At 37.3% G+C, this 13,321-nt stretch overlaps 1 long non-coding RNA gene across 1 annotated transcript; it reads right to left on the reverse strand.

Annotated features, from left to right (window-relative positions):
* Positions 1-2,677: 2,677 nt before the first annotated feature.
* Positions 2,678-4,018, reverse strand: LOC136988996 (uncharacterized). The gene is made up of 2 exons (XR_010882842.1): positions 3,077-4,018; positions 2,678-3,000 (listed from the first exon to the last, which is right to left on the reverse strand). It is a non-coding gene; the product is annotated as an uncharacterized lncRNA (long non-coding RNA).
* Between the last annotated feature and the right edge of the window lie 9,303 nt (positions 4,019-13,321).

Consider the following 13,321-nt stretch of genomic DNA (forward strand, 5'->3'; position numbering starts at 1 on the left):
TTAATTTGCTGAAAGAGCGCTCAGCACTTGCTATAGTAACTGGCAACGTAAAGAAAAGTTTTAATACAGTTAATACATTTAGAAATAACTCATTATAATTATTATTTAGTATGTATTGCAATATATCTTGTGCGTTATTTACATCCCTTTCATTCAAAATCAAATCCCGTAGCAAACCAATTTCCTGGATTAGGTTTTCATCTACATCTTTGTTATAAAAATTTACAAAGTTTTTGGAACATTTTTCTAATTCATGTTTTTCTAAGGTTTTCATATCAGTGATTAATTTGAAATCAGAAATAATATTTGGTATACTTTTAAATCTATCTTCTATTTGTACAATAACCGTATCAATTAGAGTGTTAAAAAAAATAACATCTAAATTCCTCTACCGGGTTTTCTATAACTTCATCTTCTGCTATTTCGGAATATAACCTTTTTCTTTTTCGTATTCGTTTTTCAGGAAAATGTTCTGAAATATTTAAATTACGTGCTAGCACTTTTGCTTCGTCTAAAAATGTGTTAAATTTTGTTCTTAAATTTTGGATTTCAGTTTTAATTTTATTGACTAAATTAAAAGCCGACTCAAGAATAATTGTTTTTGCTTGAAATAGTATATTGATTGCGTTGATTTTAGACAACATTGCAAACCATACTACTAAACATAAAATAAATGGCATTTCTTGTATTGAATCCAATAGACTTTTAGCTTCGGATACCGCTGTATTATCGTTACTTACATAAATAAATTCTTCTAGGGCATTACAAGTTTGTTCAAACTGTGTATACACTGCTTTAACCGAATCTATTTTGGCTTCCCAACGAGTGTCACATAATGGTTTAAGAGTAATGTTTAAATGTTTTTGTAGAATTTCCCATCTCTTTGTAGATGCAGAAAATAAGCAATATAAACGTTGCAATATCCCAAAAAAATTTTTACAATATATACTGCTGGAAGCGGCATCACAAATTAATAAATTAAAAGAGTGTGATAGGCAAGGCACATATATTACATGAGGGTTTAGAGCAATTATTCTAGATTGTACACCTTTATATTTCCCTTTCATGTTGCTACCGTTGTCGTATCCCTGCCCTCTGCAATTCATAATATCTAAATCAAGCTCACTTAATGTTTTCAATAGAGTTTTTGCTAGTCCTTCTCCAGTCACATCAGTTGCTTCAATAAACCTTATAAATGACTCATTTATAATTAATCTTTTCTCTTCAAAATTTACATACCTAATAATAACTGAAGTTTGTTCCTTATGGGAAATATCAGGAGTACAATCCATTTGGACACTATAGTATGTGGCTGCTTTTATATCGTTTTTAATTTTGTTAAGGACTTCATCTCCTAACGCAGAAATAATTTGTTCTTGTGATCTATGTGCTAAATGATGCACAATTCTATTTTTCGAATTTTTTATTCTGTTTATATGATCCATTAACACAGAGTCGTATTTACTTAAAAATTCGATTAAACTTAAAAAATTTCCATTATTAGGCGTTCCTATTATTTCATGGGTTCCTCGAAGTGGAAGATTATTACATGCTAAAAATAGAATCACATCTACAATTCTTTGAAATAGTAATTTAAGTCGTTCCGTTTCCTTATTTATATTAACTTGATTAGTTTCATCAATAGTCGAACATAAATTTAGTCGTTTTAGTAATTCTTTCCAAGCAATAAACGAATTAAAGTGACAAATAGAACGCTCATGATCTTGAATTACAGTTGACAGCTTTCTCCAGTTACTATAGCCACCTATAAACCGTGTAGATTGTTCATTTCCTCTTTTTTTAGAAAATAGTATACAACAAAAACAAGATACCGAGTCTTGCGTTTTTGAATAAATTAACCAGCTGCGAAGCTGGGTTTCACCATTTGGCATTTTTTTAAAGTAGTACGTAGTGGAAAATGACCTACCTTCATCATTCTTAGCAAAAACTCCTTTGTGTTGTACAGGTCCGGTTTTAACACAAAACATTCGAAACTTATCAGTTATAATACTTGGCCATAAATCTGGATCACTTATGTTCATTTGATCATATTCGTTATTGTCATTTTCGACGTTATTTTCTGATTCGATCATATTTGTATAAACATGCGGTTCTTCAACGAATTTCACAGTTTCAACATTTTCATTGCAAGACTGTGTAGTTTGTGCGGAACTTTCTTCTCCAGTTGAAGCTTGAACTGTAACTTCTGAAGTCGAAACAATTTCATTGTTGGAATTACTTCGTAGCCAAGAAAACAGATCTACTTGTGATTTCTTGAAATTTAGCTTTTCTACTTTTTTCTTTTCTGCTAATTTTCTTTTTTGACACCCAGAGGGATATTTCCTTGGCATGGACATGATTAGATGTAACAATAATTAAACGTTTTGTAGTATGACACGTCTTTCTTTCTCGTGCTGAACTCGAACTCTCACAACTTCTCGGAGGCTCCTTGTAAAGTATTGATCTTTTAGCAGAGTGGGAACAAAAGAAGCGCGACCTTGTCAATTGGACCCACGTGCGGTCGGGTAATACCACTTGTAAGGTCAACACCTTACAGAGGGAAAACAAAGGAAGCGCCGGCTTTGTCAATAGGACCCACCTGTAGGCTGTAGTCAGACCGAAAGTTCCAGAAATAAGACAGACAAAAAAAGATAGAAGAAATTATAAAAGAAACATTAAAACTACGATTATATACCAGGGGCGTGCCGTGACATTTGATGATAGGGAAGCTGTGTTTCTGTAAGAAGCCGACATCCAGGGGCAATCAGTCAATTGCGCGTCAGTGATGGTCTAGGCTCCATTCGTATCGTTTATTCGATAAGCCAGTAAAAACCGTAGACTTCTCTAAATGCATTTTTAATATCACGATTACATTCCGAATCGCTAGCCACGATATAAGGGCTACAATTAAAAGTAAAATAATAAAAACTTACTCGGTGAAATAAAATATGTGGTGGATGTACTGGTACATACAAAATATTCTTCAATTATATGAATATACTTTTAAAGAAAATTATAATTAAATATAGCTTTGCAAAGAAACGTACAGTACATAAAGATATAAAATATTCTTTACTTTTAAAATTTTAAAACAATGTACTTAGTCAAATAGCTCCCTACCAGTGGCTAATGGATGGAATCGAAGACGGTTGCAGAGGACTGCCAAATCCCCAGGGTGCTGATACCGGTCAATGTCAAATACCTCTTTTGTCGCATCACTAGTATATCTCAAAGGACGCGACAGGGCTGTTGTAAATTTTAAACGTTTCTCACCATAGCCGTAAAAATCTAAATATGTTAAACTTAAAAGTCATTTGTTTTCTAACTAATTCGTTTTAGGACCAGGTGTTGTCCACGGAAATTTCCAAAATTTACAACTTTTCGGTCACTCTCGTCGAATTGGAAAAATTTGTCTTTATTACATCTAATACAATATTTCGAAGAAATCAGTCCCCACTATACTCGGCTGTATATTGGTTCGGTTAAGCTTTTGTTTAAGTAATATTCCGGCTCTTTCATCGGGGTTTTGTTTATGTCCCCAATTCCCTAATCGCTTAATTATTTAACTACTTCTTAAGTAGAAATAAGTCGAAACCGGTTACTTTCTACTCGAATATTTGTAGTATCGGGAAAAAAGTGGAAAGACAAATTTTTATGACAAACGAATACATAAATCGTATAATTTTATATGGCCGACGGCCACAGTATTATTTTCATTTCTTAACGCGGGCTATATGGTTTTGAAATTTTTTTTAAAAAGTCGAATTTAGGTGGGGATCCTCGGGAGTTCCCCGAATCAAATAACAAAAACTAAACATTCGCATCATCGAGAATTAGTTTAAAGATTGTCGAAATTCAGAGATCTACAATAATAATGTTTACGATAAAATGTACTTTTCGTCATACTGATAACGATAGGAATATTGTCAAGTTTTCGTGTGCATTCTTGATAATGTTGGGGCCCCCTCAATCGCGGGGCCCCGGTGCGTAGCATCCGCCGCACCCCCCCGATGGCCGGCCCTGCCTGATGGTGTCGAATCTTGAACACTCGTTGAGACGGTGTGTGGTTGTGTCTATTTTGTTGGGGCAATAATTGCAAAGATTGGTGTTGCACATCTTGCGAGTGTGCAGAAAGTGGTTCGTAAGCAAGGAATTGGTTCTAGCGCGGTTGATGAGGATGTTGATGCGGCGGTCGTTGATGTCTGCAACGGAGATGTTTGAAGGGTTGGAGAACCACGGGTACAGGTTGTTGTTGGGGTAGGTGTTCCAGGTGTTGTTCATATGTTTCACGTTGTCGGACTTGATGAGATGGTTGAGGTCTTCGGGGGTGATGAAGAGGGTGGCTATGGAGTTGCGTGGACTGGTTTTGGCGAGGTTGTAGGCTTGTACAGTACATTGATGGGGATGCCTTTGTGAGCCGGGGTCCAAACGAGAATTGTCTGGAGGTTTTGTTGGTGCCTTTGATTGAGGGTGGCGTTGATGAGATAGATTAAGGAGGGGAAGTTTTCGTGATAAGTATGGAGAGCCTTGAGGACCGATTGTGAGTCGGTGCAGATGATGGCAACTTGACTATTGTGAGTGGCATGGCGAACGGCTTGCAGGATTGCGTATCCTTCAGCTGTGAAGATCGTGGCCTCTGGGTGGAGAGAAAAGTGAGCCGTGATGTTGTTTGAGTCTACAAAGGCCGCAGTCACGGAATTTGTGTTTTTCGATCCATCGGTGGCAATAATGGTGTTTATATTTTGATGGGCTTCTCAAACTTTGAAGGTCTGCTCGATGAATAAGTTCGGGAGATTGGGAGTTTGGAAAGAGAGGTCGTCGAGATGGATGTTGTGATGAGAGACGTTGGGGATGCTGAAAGAAGTGGACGGGAGGTTGTGTGGATGAACGTTGTGCTGAAGGAGCCAGGTGCGGGTGAAGTGGATGAAAGGGATCTTGACAAGGGAGGCGCCTGTGTTGTTATGTATGTGTTGAATAGTGGAGTGGAATCGGAGGTAGCTTTCTTGATGTAAGTGCTGTACTGTTTAATGATGCATTTGTGGAAGCGACGTTCGAGGGAGGATTTGTTTGCAGCGCGAAGAGTGAGAATGTTGTTAGAAGAGATGGGAATTCTATCAACGACCTCTGGTGTGATTAATAAATAAACAAACTAATAAATAATAGATTATTGCTGTGTGGTTTCGACATTTTCAAGTGCTTTAAAAACCTGTATTTCGGAATATATTAAGAACACAACAGTATTTCCATTTTCATATCCACTTATATGCAGTGGTGATATTCGGCGGGTTCGCACAGGTTCGGCCGAACCCGTTGTTAAAATTTTCAGTTTCCCGAACCTTGTTAAACACACGGAACATTTCTCAGTGGGTTTGTTTTTTTTTTTTTTAAATATATTAAAATATGCGTATTATACTCTGTAATACTACTAAACTAGAGTCTTATACCCCGTTCGTACCGAGCATTTCAATCTAGATTGTGAGCAAGGTCAGGGAGTATGTCTTGGCGCGATCTCTTTCGACCGTTTCAATCGAGGTTTAATCGCGATCGATTCAAGAGAGTTCTTGATCCAGTCATAAGAGAAATCCCAGAATGCCACGCGCGCGCGATAATACAAGATGGCTGTCGAACAGTTGTCGGGCTATGGACAGCGAAAGAAAAAGTATAATGTATCTCGAGAGATGGTGACACGTGTGTATTTCCAGAAGCGCCATTTCGCGGTAAAAATTACCCCTGCCTAAAGAAAAAAAAAAAAAAAAAAAAAAAGGAAAAAGGTCGACAGCCCTAAAATATTATCGTTACCTCCCCTTCACCCACGGCTCGTTACGTTCCAAGTACGCCACTGATTGTTAGATATACGGTTGCAAGAAAAGGTATTGTATTTATTTCTATTCAAAACTTCCATTTCATTTGTCTGTGATTGTCAGGGAAAAATTTTCTGCTAGCGAACCCCTTGTTAAATATTTCGAATATCACCACTGCTTATATGTATATAAATCATAAAGATTTTTACAGCTATTCCGTTTTTTTTTTATAGAAATTTTATTATGTTTGGTACATTGGGCACGTGCCCCCTTTTCCGTGTGGTCGCCCATTTCCTAATCCCCAAGGTAGCCCTAAATTCCAATAGAAAATTCATGATTTCTAGTATATTCTGCAAATATATATATATATATATACTAATGAACGATATTTGCCCATTGTCTAATGCAACTACCGGTTGTGCTTTTGTAAGATTTGGACTGGTGTAGACTGGGCTTAAATATCCCACTTCACTGACACCAGTGTAAGATTTGCCGACTTTAAAGGGGGCTACAATTAACCCCGCGTCAAGATGAGCCCAAGAAAACCCGTGTATGTGGGCGGTTGCGAAGGAGGCAAATGATGACATGTGTTTACATGCGGAAAACCGTTTATTTGGACGAATTCATGCTTACATCGGTTAGATTGTTCCAAATCTCAGCGATCTTCAGAAACGTGAGAGTTCGGCTGGTTGATCTATCCAGTCCCGGGCGGACGAGAAGGGCTGTTGGACAATGGAGACGAGCGGTGCTACACTTAGACGACACTACACGCACTGTCTTAATCCACAAGAGACATGTCCGTCATTCCGAAAAAACTCATTTTTGACCTTGAAGTCCCAGTTTTTATACGTTTTTCTCGTGTACTATCCACCTTGCGGATTGGTCCCTCATCCCTTTCCCCGTTTCCCGATTGGTCTCCCCTTTGTTTTCAAGCGCAAAACGAGACCATGTCGGGTCGCGGGAGAGGTCCGATTCGAGGTGTCTATTTGACACCCTTTGTCGACTATGCTCCAAGATTGTTGATAGAACCACAACACCTGCACTCATAATTTAATCCGTTGTTTATAATTGATGTCATTTTGGAATTCTAACGATCACGCGATATTTTTCTATCTCTCCAATTTTTCCCCTTTTCTGAAATTGTTTTCCTAAGTTCAAATTTTTCCTTCGAATACTTGTGTCAAACTTATACCTCTTTATGAGCGCGTGTGTCAGAGTTCTACCTTTGGATTGAACATTAACAGGTCGTTTAACACGCGTTGACGTCGTCCCGAGACTCGTTGTTTACATTTTTCGTTACGTTGTTTTGATCAAGAGTTTTTTTGTTCTCTCTCTCTCTTATATAATTTATCGTTATTTTTTTCACAACAGAATTCTGCATTTTTGCGATTTCGGACCTCGTCTGGGTTCTTACACTTTTTGCGGTACCGGTGTCGCACTTTTTTGTGCAGCAAATAAAATTGATTGATTGATTGATTGTCTAATGCAACTATTTTTATATAATTATATGTTTGTCGTATGTGGACCAGAACTATATTCCTCGCTTTCAAACCTGAGTTAGCCTCGAGTGTAACCAGCGCCAATTTGTATGAACGCAGTGGCGTGCCGTCATTGGAAGCGGTGGAAGCGCTGCTTCCATTGTATTTTCTAAAATATAAAATGATATTGGGCGATTATTTTCATATTTGAACGTACTTTGAGTTAATTAAAATTAATATTTTATTATAACCACATTTTGTATCTTATTACAAATTTTTATACTACATGTGAAAAAAACGATAAGATTGCTATTCTATATTCGAATATCAGTGGCGAAATGGAAGTGCTGTATTGTCAAAACTGGGTCAGCTTCCAAGCAGCCAGATTATAGGCATTTGCGCATGCACTTTACAGAGCACCAATCTCACCCGGTTTAGCTGGTGGAAGCTACACACGTATACGCTTCCAACGATTCTATCCCTTAGCCACTGGGTAGGGAGCTATCTGACTAAAACCCTGGTCACACCATGCGATTTCCAGCCGCGCAGGCGACCGCGACTGCAACGCGCGAGTCGCGCGCGTTTTCTCGTGGTCACACATTGTTCGATGACATTGCAACTCGGAAACACGTGACCCTATAATAAACCAATAAAATTACAGTAGCTTGTTTTTGATTACTTCCGTGCGTTTACCGACATTTTACGTTCTACTTCATAGTATTTACGGAATTTTAGCCACTTTTCTTCTTAAAATGGTAAGCAGTTCCTTTTCTGGAATGAATAAAATAAAAAAAGGCAATTATTTTGATATAGCTGGCGAGAATACACAAAAAGATAAAATCTTCGATAAAACGAAGAATTAAAATCCCACAGGTATTCGTGAGATTGCGAGCGATTTAGTTTTCGCAAAGGAAAACATGCACAAGCGAAAAGCGAGAAATATCGCTGGCGAGAGCGAATTTCTGGTTCTCGCACATATCTGACAGGTTTTGATATTTATCGCTTCTCGCCTCTTCTCACCAAATATTCTCGTTCGCTCGGAAAATTCGCTCGCTCGTGTCTACATAGTCGCACCCTTTTTTTTTTTTTTTTTTAACTCTTTCCGCCCTGCGGGCACTAAGAGGGCCTCTTTTAGTAGGCCCATTATGGGTTCGGCCAGGCCCACAATGGGGCGACCGGGTGGTGAGGGACGGGGCCCGACATATCCGAACGGACCACCCCCCGAAAAATTCCTGGGGATTTTTCGACCCGTTCGGATTCGATCCCGGGTCCCCCAGAGCGGTAGGCTGCGACCTTAACCGCTCGGCCATCCGGCCTAGTCGCACCCTTAGTCCCCACAGGATGAACGGAGTTCAAAGAAATCATAGTGGCCTATGTCCAAGTTGTGATCAGTTATTTTCAAATTAGAAGTTACAAAATGCACATAGCGATGGGCCGAATATCAGTTTGCATAAGCCGTGGCACATGACGGCTTACTCCCAAAATAAATAAGACTTTTTCTAAATTTAAGACAATAGACAGCGCTTGTATTAATTTATTTTTCTCAAGTAAAATATAATGTATATTAAAACTAGCGATTATTTATTGTGACATTGTCACAATGCCCAGCCACGATTTTTAATCTTCTTTAAATTATCCGATATGTGTAAAGATGTTTTAAAATTAGTACTTAGTCTTGTAGGTTTTATAAAGATGTTTTAAAATTTAAAACATATCTTTATAATACAGTAAAATACTTTATTTGTTTATATTTTTGCAATAAGTGAAAATACTTTTGAGTATTTCAGAAAAGTCTGTAGGAAGCTTTGGCTTATTTTTTTTTAAAATTCAGCACATTTTAATCATCCATTGCCTAATAGAATGTGTACAAGTATAAGTATAAAACAGTAAATACTTTTTTTAGTCTCCAAAATCACTTACATTCAAGTTCAGAGTGAAAGGAGTGAAAAAAAATATCATATTTTTATATTTTTAAACATTTATTTTATAATAAATAAATAATTTAAAATATATGCTATCCACCACAAATTAATAGTATCTTGCCTCTGTACATCATGCTTTTCCTGTTAGCGAAGCGATAGTTATACCTGCCATCTACCTAATTCTTTTCAGGGAAATTTTTCAACTGAAACAAAGTAACTTTGGGTTAAGAACAAAAGCTCATATATAGTTAATTGGGGCTTCCTCCTCCTTACTCTTTCCATATCTGGTCTCGGCATTCATCTATCTAACTTCCTTCTCGAGATTAAGGAAGGACCGCCAGACAGACGATGGACGACAGTGGAAATTTACAGGTCTACAATTTTTTTCAAATTGCAGCCCAATAAGGAATAGCCATCGAACAAACTGCCCAAAACAAAACCACCAAAAATCAGCCGCAGTCATCAGGATGAATACCGACTCCACTCCAAGGGACATGCCGACTCTCATGTCGACAGAAAAAGAGGAATAAAGAAAAAAGAACAAGTCTGGGATTCCACATCTGCCTGCACACGACCCACGAAAGAAATTTAAGACATGAGGTGAATGGTTACAATCATTCAAAACTCGATTGCTCTGAAAGTGTAATGTATCAATCTCTCGCATATCATCATTACAGATCTCAGAAATTAAACTGCCCTATAATACTCTCTGCGACACATTATTTCGTGAATACAATTACACCAAAATAATTACGTAAGTTTTGGCTCTTGAAAGAGAGGTTGGGTTCCAGAAAGTTGATGCAGATGACGTTGATAAATTTTTCAATCCCATGATGAATAAGCCATATTAGTTAAACTCGAATACAAACGAAAATTCTCTGGTGAACGTAAATAGAAGAAGAAATGGCCAAGAAAACTTTGGGCACTGCTAAGACAAATGAAATTATGGACAATACAGACAAGATGATGGATATTGTTACTGAATATATTAATCATGATATAGTAAGAAGAATTACTTGAAAAATGCTATCACATATACTTTGGTACTGTACCCTTCAAGAAGACGTACGACCGGCCGCGAGCGGTTAAGGATTTTTCACTTTGCGACAGTTTTGAGGAACGAATAGAAGTCGTTAAGCGAGGAATAACTGTATTTGGCTAGCAAAATGGTTTCAGAGGTTTATTCAGATCTTTCGATCTGAATAAACCTCTGAAACCATTTACCAAACTGTCAATTTTGACATGAATTATCAAAAATTTGATGACTATTATACCTGAGCAGGTACGAAAATTTATCATGTTTTTTCAATAATTACTTTTAAAAATTCTTGCAGAATATGGCAAAAAGAAAAATACTGGACGCAAACCGAGATAGACAAACGCATTGTGAAACGGTGAGAAGTCTTGAATGCCAATTCAAACATTGTTTGGAAGAAATGAAGCTGACGCCAGCTATTACTGCAACCAACAAGCAACACTACTTGAATTTGACGAAAGCGAAAGGAAACAAACTGAACAAGGATGAATTTATTAGAAATTTATTGTAGTCTACTTCAGGTATTTTGTAATACAGTAATACCTCGACTTACGCTAGACCGACTTACGCGAACCCGGAGTTACGCGATTTTCAAATCTCGTCGATTCGTCTTTTGTTTGAGCTCCACGCAACTCTTGATTACTCACTCCCCCACACTATTCTTCAGCTTACATGTTCGGACATATCGCGCGGAATCGACGCATATGTTACAATTACTACAATTTATTTTGTGTTATTTATTTCTGTGTTTGTTATATCTACGGAGACTTGAGAGACTCTACTATGTCACCCAAACGTAGTAGAACTGATTCTTCTGCATCAAACAAGAAAAGAAAAACTTTATCTTTGGAATGTAAAGTTAACACTATTAAAGACTTCGATACAAAAATGAAAATTTGTGAATTGGCAAAGAAGTTTGATCTACCGGAATCGACGGTCAGAACAATTATAAAAGGTAAAGAAAAAATTCTCGAAGCTGTGAAAACTTAACAGAAGGCCTCAGTTCAATTGAAAAGGGGTTACAAATTTTATAAAATATAGACTCCAACGAAGAGAGCATTTCTTTTACAAAACGAGAAATAAAAAAAAATTATTAGCATGCTACGAGGAAATTTTGTGGGAGAAAAAAAATCTTTGAGCCGTCAGACAAATTTGTTAGATTTTATGAAGCCTTCTACATCAAAATAACTTCGGTTTACGATTTTAATAATATAATTTGCTATACATATGTATTATCTAAGATTTTATTAAACATTTTTTTCCTGAATCATTGTTTTCTTTAGTCTTCGGCCCCAATTAAAAATAATTTGTATGTATTTATGTACGAAATTATACCCTGACATACTCGAATTCGACTTACGCGGTTATCGCTCGGTCCCACCTATCGCGTGAGTTCGGGGTATTACTGTATTTCAAATAATTGCACAACAGGTTATCTGAAGCTACGAAAACAAGTGGAACATTGATGGGCCGATAGGATTTGTCATATTAGCGCCTCATATGAAAAGAGCCACATTACTTTTTCAAAAGAAACTTTAGAGATGGTTGTCTGATGGTTTGGGGAACTTTCGGTGCACGGAGGAAATTCCAGCTGACATTTATGCCAAATAGAATGAATAATAAAGTCTATTGGAAGTGATTAGAGGATCGTTAATCCATTTTCTAGATTATGATGGCATTTCACTGACATTCATGCATGATAATCCATCTACCCATACAAGTGCTTTTTTTAAAACTTTCCGCTCTGTGGGCACTAAGAGGGCCTCTTTTAGCAAGCCCATTATAGGTTCGATCAAGTCCACAATGGGGCGGCCGGGTGGTAAGGGACAGGGGCCGACATATCTGGTCCGACCACCCCGAAAAACTCCTGGGGATTTCTCCACCCGTCCGGATTTGATTCCGGGTCCCCTAGAGCTGGTAGGCTCCGTCTCCATGCAAGTGCTAGTACAAGAAACTGGTTAGACGTTCAAAATATTCCAGTCATGCAACATTCACCGTAATCTCTGGATAGAAAATATGTGCGGCATCCTGGCTTGTCGCATTTATACTGAAAACCGTCATTACAGATTCGAGCAAGAAATCTTGGATAACTTCATCAAAATATACAATTCGGTTAAGTCAGCGTAGTGGAGATCGAATTGCTTGTTAATTTTTTTTGTCGAAAATAAAAGCAACATTTTCTTTCAGGTTATAACTTCCAGCGAATGTAAATGAAGTTTTCTAACATTGCGCAAGTTTTCTCAAGAAAATCAGTAAAAGAGGATAAATGTAAGATCTATTTCAGGGGTGGGGAACCTTTTTGTTCATGAAGGCCACATTACAAATCATCGTCCCTTATAGAGGTCGCATTGAAATTTTTTTGTCATTTTATCCCTTGGCTTAGGCCGCTAAGTAATTTGAAAGTTATGTAATAAAAGAAAGACAGTCTATATATGCGTGTGTTTATTGTAAGTTTATGTATAATAACTATAGAAAAAAATAAAGGTCTTAAAATATATATATCAACATTTACATCACAGGCCGCAGAAGGCCACACTTGTTGGTCCAAAAGGCCGCAGGTTCCCCATCCCTGGTCTATTTTATAAAAATTTTCTTCACAACTTTTTAAAGGGCGTCTTTCTTTTCCTTTATTTGGATAATCTGAAATGCCATTAATGTGGTCAGGTTATAATTTTTTGGTTCACTTCAGTAAATATTCCTGGTAATTATATTAATATTTGTCTAATTATTGGACTGCAATTTGAAAACTTGTAGACCTGTAAATTTCCACTGCCGTCCGTCCGTTGTCTGTCTGCCTTTCCTTAATCTCGAGAATGGAGCTAGATAGTTAAAAGTTAGGACCAGATATGGAGACCTTAAAGGCACGAAACCCGATTAACTATATAGGAACTTCCAATGCAAATCGGAAGTTCACGTTATTTCAATTCAAAATGTTTCCCCTGAAAGCAGTTAGCTAGATGACCAGCATGATTCTATCGTTAACAGGAAAAGTATGATGTACAGGAGCAAAACACTACTAATTTGAGGTGGAGAGCGTATATTTGAAATTAAATAAATTTAAAGAATATGATTAAAATTTGCAAT

The sequence above is a fragment of the Centruroides vittatus genome, unplaced genomic scaffold (assembly GCF_030686945.1).
Source record: "Centruroides vittatus isolate TY-2023 unplaced genomic scaffold, ASM3068694v2 scaffold_435, whole genome shotgun sequence".
NCBI classification, from domain to species: domain Eukaryota; kingdom Metazoa; phylum Arthropoda; class Arachnida; order Scorpiones; family Buthidae; genus Centruroides; species Centruroides vittatus.